A 21,393-nucleotide genomic window follows, 5' to 3' on the forward strand; every position below is an offset into this window, starting at 1 on the left:
CAACCAGCCTCATGCTTGGTTGCCTCTTATAATTCCATTAACATAGCATCCCTCTCCAGCCAGTTTGGGAAAGTTTTAAAAAGTGGATCTCGGGGATCCACAGTGAGGAAGTGTTGGCGAATGCATCCATTTAAAAAGCAAACTGAGAGGCAGTATGGGAATACCTAAATCTATTTTCAGCACAACTGGCCAGGGGTCTTTTCTCCAGCGATTCCGCCCCCCACACACACACACACACACGAACAAAGTCAGAGATACAAGTACAAGAAGTTCAAAGCAGGGAGGTTGAAAGGATGAGTTCTGGGTCTCACAGTCAGTGTACGTGCAGCACCCGGCTCATCAGAATGAGGCCCCTGCACATGTGGATCCTAGAATGATTTTGGAGAAACATTAAATGAAAGTATATATGACATCCACTCTTTCATTTTGTTCTTTAAAAATTAAATATAAAAAAATAAAAATAAAAAAAATTAAATATATATGTTTCGGTACAGAAAGAAGTCTGCAAAGATACACACCAAGTTATCAAATACATCTGAGAAAGGGGATAGAAGAGAGCCTGTTTTGTTCCGTTTTCTACATACTTTACTGTTTATCACAACCAAAGATGCCTTACCTCTTTTTACACAATTGATACATGAACAGTCTCAGAACTTCCAAGCAATATCCATGGATCTTGAATAGTATCTTGAGTAAAAAGTAAAAGTCCTTCTGTCCCGGTTTGCTGTACCTCACTCTGGTTAGACACTGTTACTGGTTGGGTGTATCCTTCCAGACATTTTCCCAGGCACATGTAAACACATATACAAACATTCAGATTTACTTTCACATAAATAGAATTATACTGTTCCTATTATTGTGCGATATTTCATTTTTACAGGTTTCTAAAAGAAAGCTTTTCATGTGGCCCATAAACATGAAAACCCTACTGTATTAGTTTTCCATAATTGCTGTAACAAATTACCACAAATTTGGTGGCTTAAAACACTGGAAATGCATTCTCTTGCTGTGGTGGAGGCCGGAAGTCCAAAATGAGTTTCACTAAATCAAAATCAAGGTGTTGGCAGGACCAAATTCCCTCCTGGGGCTGTAGGGAGAGTAGTATGTTCCTTGCCTCTTTCAGCTTTTAGTGGCTGCCTGCGTTCTGTGAGATCTCTTCGCTCCAGTACCTGCCTCTGTGGCCACACTCTCTCTCCTCTGTCAAATTTCTCTCTGCTTCCTTCTTATTAGGAAGGACACTTGTGATCTCATGTAGGGCCCACCCAGATAATCTTGGATAATCTCCTCACTCAAGCCCCTTAATTTAATCGCATCTGCAAAGACCCCTTTTCCTTATAAGGTAACATGCACAGGTTCTGGGATTAATACAGGAACGGATCTTTGGGAGGAAGCCATGATCAGCCAGCTGCACCTATCCACCTTGGAGAGATCCAAACTGAAAGAGCACAGAGATAACACGTTTTTCTTCTATCAGATTGGCCAAGGCAGAAAACAGTAACACCCAGCACTGGTCCCTCTGCCGGGAAACACACAGCTGCTGGGCATGACTGTGTGTAACATTTCTGAAGGGAAGTTTGGCAGTAGCTATGAAAAACCTTTAAATGCGTATACCTTTGACTCATCTATATACTTCTAGGATTTTACACCAAGAAAGTAACCAGGTGCACGGGTAAACCCTTACCTTACAAGTGTGTTCATCACAGAAAAAATGGAAGCAACGTCATTGTTCCCAAATTGGGAATTGTTAAATAAAATCATGATACATTCATTGGATGGAATGCTATGACATTGTGGAAATATGTTTGTCAATGTGGAAAGAGGCTCATCTTAGTGAAAGTAGCAGATTAAAATGAATGTATGTAGGGATCCCTGGGTGGCGCAGCGGTTTGGCGCCTGCCTTTGGCCCAGGGCACGATCCTGGAGACCTGGAATCGAATCCCACGTCGGGCTCCCGGTGCATGGAGCCTGCTTCTCCCTCTGCCTATGTCTCTGCCTCTCTCTCTCTCTCTCTCTCTCTCTCTCTCTCTCTCTCATGTGACTATCATAAATTTTAAAAAAAAAGAATGTATATAGATTTCATGGGTGCCTAGGTGGCTTAGTTGGTTAAATACCAGACTCTTGATCTCAGAGTCCTGAGTTCAAGTCCCACATTGAGCTCTATGTTGGGTGTGGCACCTACTTTAAAAAAAATTAAATTAAAAAAATGTAAAAGGACTTCTGCTTTCCATTCTAATGGAATATTAATGTCAGATTGGCTTCTCCATCAAGAACCACTGTAAATGCTGGTTAAAATACTAAAGTAAAACAAAAACAAACAAAACCCAGCTGATTCCAAGGCATCAGAGTCAACCAATTCAGCCAGGACTTAAGGAGTCAAGATACCAAAGAGAAGCGAAGTTCATTGAAGTTTATATTTACTATTTTATCCCCTGAGAGCATTTGGTAATTTGCAAATAATGCAAAGAAGCCAAACAAAAATCAATTGTCTACAGCAGGCAAGCTATAGCTTCCTGCTTGGTCCATAGGGTCTGTGTGCTAAGAATGATTTTTACATTTTTTTAATGGTTCCCCACATAAATCAAAGAAGGTTAATAGTTTGTGACAGGAAAATTATATCAAATTCAAATTTCCGTGTTGGTAAATAAAATTTTAATAGAACATAGCCATACTAAGTTACATATTGCCTATGGCTGATTACAAACTAAAATGTCAGAGTTTAGTATTGCAGCAGAGACTGCGTGGTGTTCTCATTGTTTTACACCACCACTTTCTACACTACAAAATAGAGATGAAGTGTTTCAAGTGCCATGTTGAATGGTCCCTCAGACCAATTTACAAAACTTGTGGAAAAATAAGGTGTTTATAGCCTGTAGTATTATATTATTCGCCAACAAGTACTTTGCAGAAAATATTTACTTTCTGCTTTTGGATTCCTTTTACAAAGCATTCATTACCTGAAGAAATTTTTCCCCAGATTGTGTTTTTTTGGTTTACTATTTCTGGAGGAATGAATATTCCTTCCAGGTGGTCCAAAAGTTGCCTGGCATCTAACACCAGCTTAATATAGAAGTATGTGTTTGAAGCACTGTTCATATTGCTACAGTCTGTTCATGATGTATCTGCTGTGGTTCATAATGAATTTTCCCAGCTATGTCATTTAGTCTTTTTGCAAATACAGAGTTATATCATTTTATGGATGAGCTAATATTTGAGCAAGAGGACATACCCTACTCATTCCATGAGTTTTAAGAATTTTCCCATGTATTAAAAATCCCACTGAATCATCCTAATAAATGGTTATGAAGCATTCTTTGGATTTAAAAATTAAAGTTGTGCAAGAAACCCATCGTCCCCGCTGTTCTTAAGATGGAGAACTATGCAAAATCCAAAGTCATGAGGATTTTGGTTTGCATTCAGGTTCTGCTCATTACTATGTAACTCTGGAAAGGTCAAGTTCACATCCTGAAACCTTGATTTCCTCATCTATGAATCAGGGAAACAGAGCCACGGGTTGCCCTGTCTACTCTTGATTTTACAGCCAAATCAGCTGTCAAGGACACTTTTGGCCTAATTTCCAATTGGGGAGATGTGAAATATGAGGTAGAGGAGAGATGACAATCTATCAGCATAAGTTTTATGCTTCCATGTCTTCCTCTACCAAGTTCACTTTCCTTTTCAATTTACTATGGACTTCCCAGCTATTGATCACTTTGAGTTATTGTTCTCAGCAAAATTACATATGCTTTATTTTCCTTTTCTCTCTGATTTTGAAAGAGGAGGTGGCACTCTAGTACCTTCCTTTAGTAGCAGCTTCAAAAATATTCCACTATTGGGGCACCTGGCTACATCAGTTGGTGAAGTGTGCCACTCTTGATCTCAGGATTATGAATTTGAGTCCCTCACTGGTGTAGAGATTACTTAAAAATAAAATCTTTTTTTTTTAAGATTCATTTATTTTTTAGAGAGAGAGCAGCAGGGAGGGGCAGAGGGAGAGGGAGAGAGTGTCTCAAGCACACTCCGTGCTGTGTGAGGAGCCCAATGCAGGGCTTCCTCTCACGACCCCAAGATCATGACTTGAGCAAACCAAGAGTCAGACACTTAACCAACTGCGCCACCCAGGCACCTCCAAAATAAAATTTTTAAAAAGAAAAGTATTCCAGTATCTCAAAGTGGGACATATCCGGTTTTGATAAAGGGAGTTAATTTTTGCTGCCATAGCCCTATGATTAACCAAATTCCAATATAAACTTTCCAATCCCAATTCTTGTCATCTTTTGGATTACTCTTTTCTTTATTTCTTTAAAGGAGGCTCCACACTCAACATGGGACTCAAACTCACAAACCTGAGATCAAGGGTCACATGTTCTACCAACTAAGCCAGCCAGGTAGCCCATTTTGGGGGTTTTTAAATAGTGTTTATTACTATTTTTCCAAATTATGAAAGAAATTTTGGTGCCACCAAAAATCTGAAATGATAGTTACTAAGCAGTAAGCAGTGCTATTTTCTGGAGGTAAACTGATAGGGCACTTTTTACCGTCTACATTTTGTGCGTGTATGTATGTGTACATGTGTGTATACATGTATTAGGTTCATAAAATATATATATATATTGAAAAAATTCTGCTTTATTACAGAAAATGGACAATTCACAAAATGTTGAAAGCATGGTGAAAGAGAAAAGGATGCAAAAGTGTGTTGCAGAATTGATGTGGACAAGACACATTTGCCATGACTGGCACTGTACACCAGTTTCCATCTCACACATTGCTGGTCTTTTTTTTTTTTAAGATTTTATTTATTTATTCATGAGACACACACACAGAGAGAGAGAGGCAGAGACACAGACAAAACAAAGAGAGAAGCAGGCTCCATACAGGGAGCCGGATACGGGACCTGATCCTGGGACTCCAGGATCACATCCTGGGCCGAAGGCAGATGCTCAGCCATTGAGCCACACAGGCGTCCCGTATTGCTGGTCTTATACACTGGCTGGTGCTGCTGCCCTGCTGCCCTACTCCCCAGGGGAGCACCACCAGTCTGCAACCACCAATGCACCAAAAAGCATGTGCCATGATTCTCCTTCTTTGCATTATTAACCTCTGATCTGATTCAAGGGTGATTCAAGGTAAATGTATCTGTTTGTCAAAGTCTAGATCATATATCCTATGGCACGGCTGCAAGGAAGAGTAGGAAAATGAGAGCTAGAAGAGCAGTTTTAGGTCAGGTTGTCAGGAACCAGAATCTGATAAGGAGATTTGTGCTCAGATTTATTGGGGAATGATCTCAGGAACACTATCTGCAAGTGAGGGAGTGAGGCGGGATTAAGTTCAATGAAAAAGTTGAACTGCAAAGCAGTCACAACAGAGAACTCAGTCAATCCCACAGAGAGCTCTAGAGCTGGAATATTCTTTTAGACTTACCCCAAATTGAGGCAAGAGGCCAGACCTTTGTTCTCTTGCACTGAGTAGTTCTTGAATACGGGCTACCACCAGAATGGGGCCATACTCTTCGGCAAGCCAACTCTCCTTTGCCCAGAGCAATTTCTAGGAAAAGATTCAGCGGTGAGCCAATGGGAGCCAATACTGCTGGTGGCTGAGGAAGTGAGCATCTCAGTCCTTAAAGGGGGAATTCTATGTGGCACACCACAGCTTCCACTACAGCCTATCCCTTGCACCATTTGAATCTTCTTCCTTTCTTTAGTCCGTTCACTTCATCTGGGAACTGCCTAATGGTTCTGAATGATCTCATTTCCTGGGAAAACTTTTGTGAGAAAAGTTAGCAGGATAAACTACAGCCCTCACTGCTTTAGCTCATCTCATGTCACAGTCTCCCTCCCTAATACACATTCCAGTCTAGAATTCTCACCTTCAATCTAGATGGTTTATCTGATGGATGGCCCAGACCCTGAGTACTGGAGTGGTCTGAGCGCATCATCAACCGTACTTTTCTTAGACTGCAGCTGCTTCCTTTGTCTATTTACCATAAATATTAAGCAAGGAAAAAATATTAAGCAAGGAGTAGAAAGATTTTTCAGTGAATCACTCGGGTGCAAAATGCATTCTTTCCTACCTGGATTGAGTAACAGCAATCCTATCTCCTCATGATCACAATCAATTAATTACCCATGACAAGATAGTTATTTCTTTTCTTTCTTGCTAAGTCTCATGTCATGAGAAACCCAAAGTGACTGGGCAGTAGCTTTAGGGAACTTTTACTCCATCCCCTAGAGGAAGCAATCTCCTCTGGGAAACAGGAGCTCCAGAACTAAACATTGAGGGGACCGAAGGCTCAAATTTCCCAAGTTGGTCAGTGGAAGTGATGAAAGTGGAGTCATGTAGTTTGTCTGTTTGGACAATACACCATATAATGGTTATTGATTTAAGGTGTGTATTGCATCCTGGAGGATGATGTCCCATTCTTATTGAGCATCATCTCTCAAATGGTACCTCAGCCATACCTTCCAAAGACTATTCCATCACTTTATTAGTCCAGAAGCTTTTGGGTGACCTGGTATATGTTAGGAGCTGTGATCTCTTTATCATGTGGTCATTGCCCCATCTTCCTTGCTGTAAATTGAGTTTCTTGGGCCAGAAGTGATGTTATGCAGAATTAATTCCCTACTGGTAGATCATTTCATAAGTCCTCAGATAGGTTATTCCCCAAGGCACTGTAGACAGAAAAGCAAGCAAGACTAAATCCACGACCTGTATTACTTCTATTCAAAGGGAAGGAAGCAACACTCCTTTCAGAGGGGCCCAATAATCAGCTTGGCACCAAGCGGCTATTTGGTTTCCTTGAGGAATGGCGCTACAGTGGGGACCCAGCATTATTGGCCTCTGTTGCTGGCAGGTTTGGGCACTGCATAGCAGTAGTAGCTAGATCAGCCTCAGCGGGTGGAAGCTCCTTCTTATGTGCCCATTCCTTGTCTCCAAACATGCCACGATGACTATTCCACTCCTGAGCCAACTGTGTCAGCACTGGGGCAGATTACAGAGTTTGGCTGACGGTAACCTGCCTGAATCATTTGCCTGTTTAGTTGTCTGGTGGCTCTTCTGTGGGTGGATGCTCTTTTATGGTCAGTGAAATGCAATACAAAAATATTCACACTTTTTGCCCACTTCCTTAGGTCTCTCCATATGAGGCACTGGCAAACTTAAAGCCCACAGACGAAATCCACCCAGGACCTGTTTGTAAATAAAGTTTTATGGGAACAAAGCCATAATCGTTTATTTACATATTGTTGTTTAGGGCTGCTTTTGCACTACAGCAGAACAGAAGAATTGTTTCAACAGCCATGATATGGCCTATAAGTCTAAAACAATTGCTCTGATCCTTTACATAAAAACTTTTGCAGCCTACTGATCTACTGGTTTCTTTCCAAGACTTTGTCCCCAATTTCCTTTCAGGTTTTTGATAATTAAGCCATTTGACACTGCCTTCAACTCTGTGTATATTTTTATCTTTGGTCACTTCTCTTTCTACACAGGGTAGATGACTAGATGTATCACCCAAAGCTCTCACAATTGAAAGGACCTCCCCCAGATATTTTTTCAGGGTCACTCCTGAGTAAGACAGTAGTGTATCAGCAGTCTGCTTTTGGCTTATACCCACATATCAAGGCAATTCACCCAAGAATCAACCTCAGTCCTTTGCTTCTGTCAGCTTGTAATCTCAGGAAGAGGCATCAGGTCATCAGGGCATCAAGGGAGGATGAAACCATGGTCTATTTGCTTGAGTAGCTTACTTTGGCCTCCGGCCCCACTTGATCTGTACTACTTAAATTTTATAATGGATTGCTGCTAGGTTCACTCAGCCTTATGACTTGGCAGGTCTGAGAGACCAGCTCATGATGGGCAGTTCTGGCCACATGGTCACTTGATGTCTCAGAGTCATTATGTCCCATCTTTGTTATGGCCCACAAGTATTCCAGGAGCTGTTTATAGTCTTGGACTTGCCATATACTCCTCATAGGTCTCCTTTCTCCATAGAAACCTCTACCATCACAAAGTCTCCTGGATTACATGATCCAAGTAGCAGGATTGCTTATGATGTCATGTGAATCAGGTGTAGAGACTTTTTTTGCCTTGGGCTCCACTTGATGTTGTCAGCCTTCCATGTGATCCAATAAATAGGTTGGATTAGTTCTCCCCAGTATGAAACATTCTATCTCCAGGACTCAAAGAGGCTAGCAAAGTGTTGTGTCTCCTTATCAGTGGACCCCTAAACCCTTTATTAATGTGGTAGGCCCCAGAATCTAGCTAGGATATAAACCCCCTTCTTTGGAGAGCATGGACAACAGACTTGCCATTTTTTCCTCACACGGTCCAATTAACATGATATGTTGTCATAGTGGACCAAAGTCATGTTCTTCAGGATGTTCAGATAGTCTAGATCTATTGGGACTATATTATGATGGTGTGCTGAATTTAAAATATGTTCACAAACTCAGTAGAGCACGCAACTCTTGATCTTGGGGTTGTAAGTTTGAGCCCCACATTAGGTGTAGAGATTACTTGAAAATAAAATCTTAAAAATAAATAAATAAAATAGGGGATCCCTGGGTGGCGCAGCGGTTTGGCGCCTGCCTTTGGCTCAGGGCGCGATCCTGGAGACCCGGGATCGAATCCCATGTCGGGTTCCCGGTGCATGGAGCCTGCTTCTCCCTCTGCCTGTGTCTCTGCCTCTCTCTCTCTGTCACTATCATAAATAAAAAAATTAAAAAAAAATAAATAAATAAAATAAAATTTGTCCTTCATACTCCTTGCTTCAGGAGGTAGAGCCTAATTTCTGTCCCCTCGTAGATCACCTGTTCTCAGATGGTCCCACAGAATCAAGCATTAATTACCTATTGTACTGGCTTTCTCTGTTTCTCTCTTTTATTTTTAATTAAAAATGTTTTTAATTTAGTAAACTCTACATCCTGTGGGGTTTAAACTACACCCCTGAGATCAAGAGTCATGTGCTCTCGCCCTAGGTCCAGGGACCCAGGGACCCTTCCCTGTCTCTGTTTCTTTCTTTTTTTTTTCTTCTTCCTTTTCTTTCTTTTCTTTTCTTTCTTTCTTTTTCTTTCTTTCTTTCTTTCTTTCTTTTTTGTTTAAAGATTTTATGTATTTGAGAGGGGGAGAGAGAGAAGGAAAAAGAGAGAGAGAGAGAGCATGGGTGGGGAGAGGGGCAGAGGGAGAGAGAGAAGCATACTTCCTGCTGAGCAGGGAGCCTGACATGGGCTCCATCCCAGGACCCCGGGATCATGACCTGAGCCCAAGGCAGATGCTTAACCGACTGAGCCACCCAGGTGCCCCCCCATTTATTACTTCTCTTGTTCCCTAGGCTCACCTTCCTCAAAATACTATCTGCACACAATCTTTTGTCTACTTTAAGGAAGACCTACAAGATAATATAAAAAAGGGGCGTGCTGAGAAGGAACAGCTGTTGACCCAGCGGCCTCAGCTCCGGCATATCGGTGGCTCCCATGCTCTGCCTCTCCCCTGGAGAAGATGCGACCATGGCACTCCAGGTCACCAGGAACACCAAAGTTAATGTTGAAAATAAGACGAAGATCGGTTGGCAGGGGCAAAGTGGGTGCCTCTGGCCTCTGCTGCAGCCTCCAAGCCTGGCCTGAGGCCAAGAACTGCCCTGGAAGACATTGGTAACAAAGTCAGTGAACAACCAAACCACAGGCCAAACTGCCTCTGAAAAAGGAAGCAAAAACTTCGGTTCCTGGCTAAGTCATCGCTAAAAAAAATACCAAAGCCTCTGGAGAAGGCACCCAAGCCTGTCCCTGTACCTGTGCCAGAACCAGAGCCGGAACCTGAGCCGGTTAAAGAAGAAAAACTTGGGGGATCCCTGGGTGGCTCAGTGGTTTAGCTCCTGCCTTCAGCCTAGGGTATGATCCTGGAGACCTGGGATTGGGTCCCACGTCAGGCTCCCTGCATGGAGCCTGCTTCTCCTTCTCTCTCTCTCTCTCTTTCTCTCTAATAAATAAATAAATAAATAAATAAATAAATAAATAAATAAATAAATAAAATCTTAAAAAAAAAAAAAAAAGAAGAAAAACTTTTGCCCAAGCCTGTTTTGGTTGATACTCCCTCTCTAAGCCTGATGGAAACATCTGGATGTGCCCCTGCAGAAGAATATCTGTGTCAGGCTTTCTCTGATATAATTTTTTAAAAATTATTCATTTATTTATTCATGAGAGACATGCATGAACAGAGAGAGAGGCAGAGACACAGGCAGAGGGAGAAGCAGGCTCCATGCAGGGAGCCCAATGCGGGACCTGATCATGGGTCTCCAGGATCACACCCTAGGCTGAAGGCGGCGCTAAATCCCTGAGCCACCCGGGCTGCCCACTCTCTGATGTAATTCTTGCGGTGAATGATGTAGATGCAGAAGATGGAGATGATCCAAACCTTTGTAGTGAATATGTGAAAGATATTTATGCGTATCTGAGACAACTTGAGGAAGAGCAAGCAGTCAAACCAAAATACCTTCTGGGTGGTGAAGTCACTGGAAACACGATTGCCATCCTAATTGGCTAGTACAGGTTCAAATGAAATTCAGGTTACTGCAGATCATGTACATGACTGTTTCCATTATTGATCGGCTCATGCAGAATAACTGTGTGCCCAAGAAGATGCTGGAGCTGGTTGGTGTCACTGCCATGTTTATTGCAAGCAAATATGAGGAAATGTACCCTCCAGAAATTGGTGACTTTGCCTTTGTGACTGACAACATTTACACTAAACACCAAATCAGACAGATGGAAATGAAGATTCTAAGATCTTTATTTATAAAATGGTCTGGGCCGCCCTCTACCCCCTGCATTTATAAGATCTTTATAAAATGGTCTGGGCTGCCGTCTACCCCCTGCATTTCCTTCGGAGAACATCTAAGATTGGAGAAGTCGATGTTGAGCAACATACTCTGGCCAAATACCTGATGGAACTATCTATGTTGGACTACGATATGGTGCACTTTCCTCCTTCTCAGATTGCAGCAGGAGCTTTTTGCTTAGTGCTGAAAATTCTTGATAATGGTGAATGGACACCAACTCTACAGCATTATCTGTCATACACTGAAGAATCCCTTCTAAACGTCATGCAACACCTGGCTAAGAATATAGTCACAGGGAATCGTGGGCTTACAAAGCACATGACTATCAAGAACAAGTATGGCACCTCTAAGCATGCTAATATCAGCACTCTGGCACAGCTAAATTCTGCAGTGGTTCAAGATTTAGCCAAGGCTGTGGCAAAGGTGTAACTTGTAAACATGCATTGGGCTATTGTAATATTTGCAAATAAAATTGGCACCATGTGCCATCTGTACATATTATATGTTACCTTTACTTACTTTTAATAAGGTTTGTGGTCCTTTTTAACGTCTTATACCTTAAATATATATATATATATATATATATATATATATATGTTGGCATAATTCATACCATTGGCATCTTATCTTACTTATACAGCAATATTGAAGTTAGGAATAGTGCTACTACCTCTACTATGATTTAACAGGATTATGGAAGTATTAGCCAACACATACATAAGAGAAAGCATTTTAGAAAAGAAATATAATAATGGAAAAGAAGGGAGAAAAGGATCTATATTTAGGAGCTTAACTGGCAGTCAACAGATCTGTCTTTTCCTTCAACAGTGTTTAGATGGAACATATCTTCAGAATCCCCTTCTTTCTGCCTTGGAACACTTCAATATCCTCTCCATTCCCAACCTCAGGACCATCTTCTCTTCTCATCCATCCCCTTTCTCCCACAGTAGCTAACACCATTTTTTGTTCTTAGCTACACATATTGCCAACCAACCTGAGCTCCCAAATTAGAGTTACTCAGAATAATTAAAATAATTCATGATTATTCCATTGACTTGGAGGCCGCTGTCAACCACCTAGTTAATCTGCATCAGCTGGCCTCCACCTATCTTTCTTGGGTTTCTGTTTTGAGCATGACATGTCTCTGAAAGAGGGCCATACCCTCTTTCAGATGTGCAGAAGCCACCCCAAGAGGAGTGGGACAGAAATCCTGGACCTCATAGAAAACACCGTGCCCTTGGAGAAAAACCCAAATGAGACCCTTCGGCATCTGCAAGTCCTGGGTTCTGCCTACACAGACCTCCACCTCCTGAAGAACAGCTTCCTAGATGAGGAGGTGAAATCCATCAAAAAGATGTGACCACCTGAATCACCTCCATGGGCCAGCCAGTCACCAGGCTGGGTGATGATCTCTTTGAAGGCTCAGTCCTCAAATAAGACTAAGAGCTCAGAGGGCCTGGTGGCCCCTGAGAGGCCCCTCTGGCATCCCCTGCTGTCTGGCCTTCTGCCTGAATCTCTCCCTGCAGCCATGGGGCAGCTTTTTAACCACCCTGGAGCCATGGCCCAAGCCCTGGACCAAATGGAAACAATAATGCTTTTTGCAGAAAACAACAATAGACACACACAAAGAACAAACCAAAATCTATCTCTGTTTGCAGATAATATAATTATTCAGTTGGAACATTCCAAAAGGGTTGAAAGGAACACAATCTTGGGATGCCTGAGTGGCTCAGCAGTTGAGCGACTGCCTATGGCTCAGGGAGTGATCTTGGGGTCCTGGGATCAAGTCCCACATTGGGCTTCCTGCATGAAGCCTGCTTCTCCCTCTGCCTATGTCTCTGCCTCTGTGTGTGTGTGTCTCTCATGGATAAATAAATAAAATCCTTGAAAGAAAGAAAGAAAGAAAGAAAGAAAGAAAGAAAGAAAGAAAGAAAGAAAGAAAGAAAGAAAGGAGGGCAGCCCAGGTGGCTTAGCAGTTTAGCGCCGCCTTCAGCCCAGGGTGTGATCCTGGAGACCTGGGATTGAGTCCCACGTCAGGCTCCCTGCATGGAGCCTGCTTTTCCCTCTGCCTGTGTCTCTGCCTCTCTCTCTCTCTCTCTCTCTCTCTCTCTGTCTCATGCCTAAATAAATAAAATTTTTAAATAAAAATAAAAATAGCAGAGGGGTGCCTGGCTGGTTTAGTTGGTAGAGTATAAGACTCTTGATTTCCAGGTGCTAAGTTCAAGCTCCACACTGGGCAGAGAGTTTACTTAATTTTTTTTAATTTTAATTTATTTATTCATTTGAGCGGGGGTGGGCATGAGCTGGGGGAAGGACACAGGGAAAGGGACAAGCAGATTCACTGCCCAGCACCAAGCCTGGCATGGAGCTTGAACCCAGGACCGTGAGATCATGACCTGAGCAAAAGGCAGATGCTTAACCCAGTGAGCCATCAAGACACCACTCTTTGAAAATCTTTAAAAATAAAAGCAAAAAGGGGCACCTGGGTGGCTCAAAGGATTAAGTGTCTGCCTTCAGCTCAGATCATGATCCCAGGATCCTGGGATGGAGCCCTGCAACTGTGCTCCTTGCTCTGCAGGAAGCCTGCTTCTCCCTGTCCCTCTGCTCCTCCCTCTCACCTGTGTTCTCGCATGCTCTGCTCTCTCTCTCTCAAATAAATAAATAAATAAATAAATAATCTTTAAAAAAAAATAAAATAAAATGTCCTTTGGCTCAGGACATGATCCTGGAGTCCCGGGATAGAGTCCCACATCGAGCTTCCTGCATGGAGCCTGCTTCTCCCTCTGCCTATGTCTCTGCCTCTCTCTCTCTCTCTGTGTCTCTCATGAATAAATAAATAAAATCTTAAATAAAATAAAATTAAAAAATAAATAAAAGCCAAAAGAAACTAAAATATCTGGTGTAGACCTAAAAGAAATGTGCAAAAGCTATTATTAGTGAAAACTACAAAATACACATAAAAGACCCCAAATGGACTTGAACAAATGGAAAGATGTGCCATCCTCTTCAATAGAAAGGCTTATTATCACTAAAGATGTCAGTTCTCCCTAACTTCTGTGATACATTAATAATGATTTCAGGGACACCTGGGTGGCTCAGTGGTTAAGCATCTGTCTTCAGCCCAGGGCGTGATCCTGGAGACTCAGGATCAAGTCCCGCATCAGGCAGGTTCCCTGCATGGAGTCTGCTTCTCTCTCTGCCTATATCTCTGCCTCTCTCTCTCTCTCATGAATAAATAAATAAAATCTTTTTAAAAAATCATGATTTCAATGGAAATTACCACTGGGTTTTGCTTGTTTTATAGAGCTGAACAAGTTTATTATATAAATATATCATGGAAGAATAAACAAGGGAAAGGAGCTAGTACATTTCTTCAAGAAAGAGAAACATGGAGAAGCTAGCCTCCAAGACATTAAAACATTAAAGTCTCTATATTTAAAACAGTATAGAAGTGACACATGAACAGACAGACAGACCAATGGATTGAATAGAAAATCCAGAAATAGAACTAAGTGTAAAAGGAAATTTGGCATACAAGAAAGGATGTATCTCAAATCAGTGGGGGAAAAGATAAACTTTTAAGTAAGTGGTGTTGAGACAACTGTGTACCCATATGGAAAAAGATAACATGAGATTCATTCTTCTCCTGTACTGGAGTAAATGATAAATGAGTAAGAGACCTAAATGTGAAAAATGAAAATGTATAAAAATACTAGAAAGAAACCAGAATGCATTCCTTTATAACTTGGAAGTGGGGAAAATACTACTAATTTTAAAATCAGAAGAAACAGAAAAAAAGATTAATAAACTTTACTATGTAGCTATAAATATGCTTTTGCAGGGAGAGAACGTAAATTTTCAAAAGACGAATCGACAAACAAGAAAAAGGTATTTACAATTTATATCACAAAGGGCTAATACTCCTAATATATGATATGAAGTATTCCTGGTTTTTAAAATGAGATAAATATATGAACATAGAAAAAAATGCAAATGGAAAAGATGCTCAATGTTTTTTATAATAAAGGAAGTACATATTAAAATTATCCTGAGATAACATTTCTTCCCTATCAGATTGGCAAAAAACCAAAAGTTTGACAACATACTTTGATGGTGAGATATGGGGAGTTGGGCTCTCTTATATGTTTCTTATGGAATGCAAAATGATACACTCTTTATGGAAGGCAATTTGGCAAAATCTAGCAAAATTAAATATGCATTTACCCTTCAATTTAGCAATCCTACTTCTAGGAATCTATCCCAAAGACTCACAGGTAAAACTGTGATCCAACATACAGTCAAGGAGCATTTTGTAACACTGTTTAATAAGAAAGATTGTACACAATGCAAAAGTCTATCAGTAAGGAACTGGTTGATTGTTATATTCATGGAATCAAGTACCATATAGATGTAAAAAACAATGAGAATCTCTATTGCTATGGACTAAATTATGTCCCTTCAGAATTCTCCTCTTGAAAAAATTAAAAAAAAAAAAAAAAAGAAATCCTTAGGGATCCCTGGGTGGCGCAGCGGTTTGGCACTTGCCTTTGGCCCAGGGCGCGATCCTGGAGACCCGGGATCGAATCCCACGTCGGGCTCCCGGTGCATGGAGCCTGCTTCTCCCTCTGCCATGTCTCTGCCTCTCTCTCTCTATCTCTCTGTGACTATCATAAATAAATAAAAATTAAAAAAAAAAAAGAATTCTCCTCTTGAAACCTTAACCCCCAATGTGATCATGTTTGGAGATGGGGCCTTTGGGAGGTAGGTTTAAATGAGGTCATGAGGGTAGGACCCTTATGATAGCACAAGTGTCCTTATAAGAAGAGATGCCAGAGAGCTTACTTTCTTTCCCTGCCATGTGAGGACACAGCGAGCAAGAGGCCATCTCCCTGCTAGGGAAAGAGCTCTCACCAGAAATTGACCAGGCTGGCATCTTGATGTTGGACTTCCAGCCTCCAGAACTGGAAGAAAATTAATTTTTTTTGCATAAGCTATTCAGTCTATAATATTTCGTATGGCAACCTAAGGTCCCTTAGATACCTATCTACCTTTATGAAGTGATTCCAGGATATACTGCTGAATGGAAAAAAGCAAGATATAGAATGGTGCATAGTGTGCTATCCTTTGGGTAAGAAAGTGTGGAAATATGAATACACAAATGTATTTGCTGATACATCTTTTTCATAAGGAAAAAGAATGAAAGCATAAATAGTCACCTCCAGCACAGTCTTTCCCAATCTTTTTGCTCCAGAGGAACTCTTGGAACTTTTTTTTTTTTTTAAATAAGCTTTTTTTTTTTTTTTAATAAGCTCTGTGCCCAATATGGAGCTTGAACTCACAACCCTGAGATCGAGAGTCACAAGCTCTACTGACTGAGCCAGCTAGGTGCCCCTCGGAATGATTTTTAAGTCTCAGGGAACCCTTACATAAAAAACGTAGTTACAACTCATGATACATTAGCATGGTTAGTAAAATATAGATATAATCATCCAGTAATAATCAACCATGCCCTTTTGAATAGAAAATATTTTTTCTTGTGAAGTGTACATTTCACTTAACTAGTTAATACACTTTTTTGTGTGTGGTTCCTCCAATCCACAACAGATGTCAACTCCAATGCAAGTCACTAATGTAAGTGAAGAGAGCTTTAGTCTTTGCTTTAAAAGAAATTCTTGGGGCAGCTGAGGTGGCTCAGGGGTTTAGTGCCTCTTTCAGTCCAGGGCCTGATCCTGGAGACCTGGGATCGAGTCCCATGTCAGGCTCCCTGCATGAAGCCTGCTTTTCCCTCTGTGTCTCTGCCTCTCTCTGTGCCTCCCATGAATAAATAAATACAATATTTTTTAAAAAATAAAAATAAACAAAAAAGAAATTCTTGCTTGATTACATTATCCAAGATCTCAAGTCTTATTACAAATTTCTGCTATAGAAGGTGTTAATGAGGTGTGATCTGTGGTATGTGTTTTTCCCCATTAAAACCTCTTTTCAGGCAGCCCTGGTGGTGCAGCGGTTCCGTGCCGCCTGCAGCCTGGGGTGTGATCCTGGAGACCCGGGATCGAGTCCCACATCAGGCTCCCTGCATGGAGCCTGCTTCTCCCTCTGCCTGTGTCTCTGCCTCTCTCTCTGTGTGTCTATGAATAAATAAATAAAATCTTAAAAAATAAAATAAAACCTTTTTTCAAGCTTCCTTGAAAAAAATGGTAAAAAAAAAGTTAAACTCAACATAACTGATTTCTTTACACAGAATCTTTATTTTTACTTACTTTTTAAAAGATACTTTTACATAATTTGTTTTTTTTTTAAGTTTATTTTAAAAAAGATTGATTTATTTATGTATTTATTTGAGACAGAGAGTTTTGCAGAGGGAGAAAAGCAGACTCCCTGCTGAGCATGGAGCTGGATGTAGGGCTCGATCCCACAACCCTAAGATCTCCTGAGATCTGAGATCATGACCTGAGCTGAAATCAAGAGTCAGATGCTCACCTAACTGAGCCAGCCACCCAGGCGCCCCAACAGTGGACATCTATTTTTAAGTCATCTCTACACCCAGTGTGGGGTTCAGATTAAGAGATTGAGTCACATGCTGTACTGACTGAGCCAGGGGCCCCTACACAAAAATTTTAAACAGGTTTATTGAGATGTAATTCACGTACGATGCAATTCACCCACAACATGTGTTCAATTCAATGCCCTTTAGCATATTCACAGATAAGGGTGACTATCACCACCGTGAATTTTAGAACATTTTCATCAGCTCAAAAAGAAGTCCCAGCTTGATGGGAGAAGTTGCAGCCATATTGCAAAGGGGCGTGCATACAGGAATGAAAGGAATGTATGACCGTCAAAAAAAAAAAAAAAAAAACCTATTGGACTGCCTGAGTGGCTCAGTGGTGGAGCATCTGCCTTCAGCTCAGGGGATGATCCCGGAGTTCTGGGATTGAGTTCCATATCAGGCTTCCTGCATGGAGCCTGCTTCTCCCTCTGCCTGTGTCTCTGCCTCTCTCTGTGTGTCTCTCATGAATAAATAAATAGAATCTAAAAGAAAAAGGACACAGAGGCCAACCGCTTGCCTCAGATAGAACAACTAGAATTTCCTTTAAAATACTCCAGGAAAGGGATCCCTGGGTGGTGCAGTGGTTTGGCGCCTGCCTTTGGCCCAGGGCGCGATCCTGGAGACCCGGGATCGAATCCCACGTCAGGCTCCCGGTGCATGGAGCCTGCTTCTCCCTCTGCCTGTGTCTCTGCCTCTCTCTCTCTCTGTGACTATCATAAATAAATAAAAATTTAAAAAAAATAAAATAAAATAAAATACTCCAGGAAAAAAAAATGAGTTGAGGTATGGATAGATGGAATAAGATTGGCAGAATGTTGAGAAAAGTTGGAATTGGATGATGAGCGCATAAAGGTTCCTTTTACTAGACTCCTTTACTTTTGCTATATTTGAATTTTCCTAAATATAAAATTTTAAAAATAGTATATTTAGAGTCAAAAAAATCTTTTTTAAAGATTTGTTTATTTATTTATGATAGACATAGAGAGAGGCAGAGACAAAGGAGGAGGGAGAAGCAGGCTCCCTGCCGGGAGCCTGACATGGGACTCGATCCCGGGACTCCAGGATCATGCCCTGGACCAAAGGCAGGCGCCAAACCGCTGAGCCACCCAGGGATCCCCCCTAGAGTCAAAAATTTGAGAGGGGCATCTGGGTGGTTCAGTCAGTGAAGCATCTGCCTTCAGCTTGGGTCATGATCCCAGGGTTCTGGGATCCAGCCCCGTGTCATCAGATTCCCTGCTCAATGGGGAGCCTGCTCTTCCCTCCCACTTGTGCTCTTTCACTCTCTCTCATGCTCTCTCTCTGTAATAAATAAATAAAACCTTTTTTAAAAATTTAGAAAATACAGAACTATAAAGAGTATAAAAATTATTGGTTAATCCCACCACTTGGAAATATGATTGGTAACATTGGACTGTTCTTCTAGGCTGTTCCTATTCACATTTGCAAACCCTGGCCTCTCTGGCATTGCTCAGGAGTGTTGTTAATCATCATCAAATAAACACAGCCTTCTCATACTCTCCAAGCAACTGCACCTCAAGGTTACCTGTGGGAGAAGCAACTTGCTTGCAAATTGGCACCTGCAATTTGGAGACTGTCCTTGGCGCTGTGGTTTGGGGGCACATGTCTGAAACCAGTTTTTTTGCCCTGACTCAGGATCTTATTTGGGCAGGTCCCTTCTGGCCCTCGCACAGGTCTCTCCTTGAACCTGGTTAGCTCTGCACAATCTGCCAGGCCCCACACCCACAAAGGGAATTGTGAGTATGCCATAAACACATACACGAACATACACACATACACACACACACACACAAATAAATATATATTTTTAATAAATTAATTTTTTATTGGTGTTCAATTTACCAACATACAGAATAACACCCAGTGCTCATCCCGTCAGTGCCCGTCACCCATTCACCCCCACCCCCCGCCTCCTCCCAAATAAATATATTTTAATGTAAGCTCTATGCCCAACATGGGGCTTGAATTCATAACCCCACTACCGACTAAGCTAGCCAGATGCCCCATAAAGCTATATTTGAATTCAGTACATGCTAAACACATCCTATACATTTGGAGACCCTCTGTCTCCCCTCTTTATATATTACTGGGTAACAAGACTGGAATTTTAAAATTTATATGGATTTATTTTGCAAACTTGACAAATCGAGATCATACCCTACTTGGTTCATGTGCCACGAAATGTACTTTATACTATGATTTTTAGTGCTGGCATCATTTTCTGAAGTCTGCATGTTATACATTCAAGTTTTTCACAGCTCTAAATAATGCCACACGAATGGCTTTGTAAATAAATAAACCTTCCCTACCTCTCTATTTCCTTAGGATATGTTTCTAGAAATGGAATTACTGGATCAAGGCATTTGAACATTTAAAAACTCCTCATATGCGTGTGGGTATAATTTTTAAATGTTGTCAGTATGTTACATGAATATCTTCCTTTAATTTGCTTTTCTTTGATTATTACTGAACATAAAGAAGCATTTTAATGATGTTGAGGAAAGCTCAGGAAATATTAAATGGAGAAAGGACACTGAACTCTCTCTTTTGAAGGACAATTCTTTTCATGTGTGTCATGTCAACTTCAGCGGTTGGTAGAAGTAAATGGTAGAGTGTTGGGCCAGATAGGCTTGGGCTTCAAGTCTAGAACCTTCCAGCGGTGATCTTTGGCAGGTTTCTTTTTCTTTCTTTCTTTCTTTTTTTTTTTTAAGATTTTATTTATTTATTCTTGAGAGACACAGAGAGAGGCAGAAACGCAGGCAGAGGGAGAAGCAGGCTCCCTGTGGGGAGCCCAATTGGAACTTGAGCTCCAGATCACGGCCTGAGTCAAAGGCAGATACTCAACCACTGAGCTACCCAGGGGTCCCCTCTTGTCTGTTTCTGCATCTGTAAGAATGGAGTCATGGGGGAGACCTTCCCTCCTTGTGTCCTGTGGAGATCTCCTGAGGCACACACACACACACACACACACACACACACACCCGCCCAAGGGCTCAGCTTTCTGCTGCCCTGGAATAAACACACGACACATCACTGTCAGGGTCATGACATGTATGGACATTTGGAAACATTCCAAAACATTAAGAGGGATTATAAAATCATAATATAGCTGGATGGTAGTATTTTGTGTGATTTTTGGTGGTTTTTTTTTCTTATCTCGTTCTGTATTTTTGAAGTTTTTTGTATCGATCACATGTTACTGTAATGTATTCAAAAAACCTTTTAAAACATGTTTTTTTAAAACTTAGCACCTCCCAGCTGGAAGTCCTCACTCCCCAAGGTTTGCAAACGTTTCAGCCCTGAGCCGGGGCCCCAGAGCCCCAGACGGCTGACCCCCGCCCCGTCCTACCCGCAGCTGCCTGCCCCAAGTCTCAGCAGGCTGCAAGGATCAGCATCCCGGGGCTGCCTGCCAGGTGCACAGCTGTGACCCCTCGCAGCCTGAGCTGCTCTAGCCCCGGCACATCGAGGGCCTGGCTGGCCCGAGAGACAGTCCTGCCGCACTTGAGCAGAGATGAGGGAGCCAGGGACTGCTGGGCTAGCCCCAGCCCATCCGGTACCACCATCTGTGTTTCTGGCCTGGCAATCTCCAGCAGGCCTTGGATTATTTTTAGAATTGACAGAGGCCTTCCAGACCACCTAGCCCATGGTTCAGCCTAGGCCGCACTTGAGACTCATTCAGGAAGTGTCTTGAAACAAACGGATGCTCAGGCCCCACTCCAGACCTCTTGGATCTGAACCTCTGGAGGTGGACACTGCCATCAGCCAGTGATTCTGATGGGCAGATGGTCCAGACTCTGCATTTCACAGTCATGGAAGCTGAGGCTGGGAAACCATGGAGCATCTCATGGCACACTGTAGGACCTTTACCTAGACCTCAACCTGGTAATTCAGACAAATCGTCATCATCCTCCTGATGTAGTAAAAGGCTTGAGTGGTTTAGAAAGACTTCCTCAGACATCATCTCTGTTAGTCCCCATAACATGGCGTAAGGAAG

At 41.9% G+C, this 21,393-nt stretch overlaps 1 pseudogene; it reads left to right on the forward strand.

The window, feature by feature from the left end:
• Positions 1-9,503: 9,503 nt before the first annotated feature.
• Positions 9,504-11,260, forward strand: LOC129511163 (G2/mitotic-specific cyclin-B1-like; annotated as a pseudogene).
• The last annotated feature ends 10,133 nt before the right edge of the window (positions 11,261-21,393 follow it).

This window comes from Nyctereutes procyonoides, unplaced genomic scaffold (assembly GCF_905146905.1).
Source record: "Nyctereutes procyonoides isolate TBG_1078 unplaced genomic scaffold, NYPRO_anot_genome, whole genome shotgun sequence".
Classification (NCBI taxonomy): Eukaryota; Metazoa; Chordata; class Mammalia; order Carnivora; family Canidae; genus Nyctereutes; species Nyctereutes procyonoides.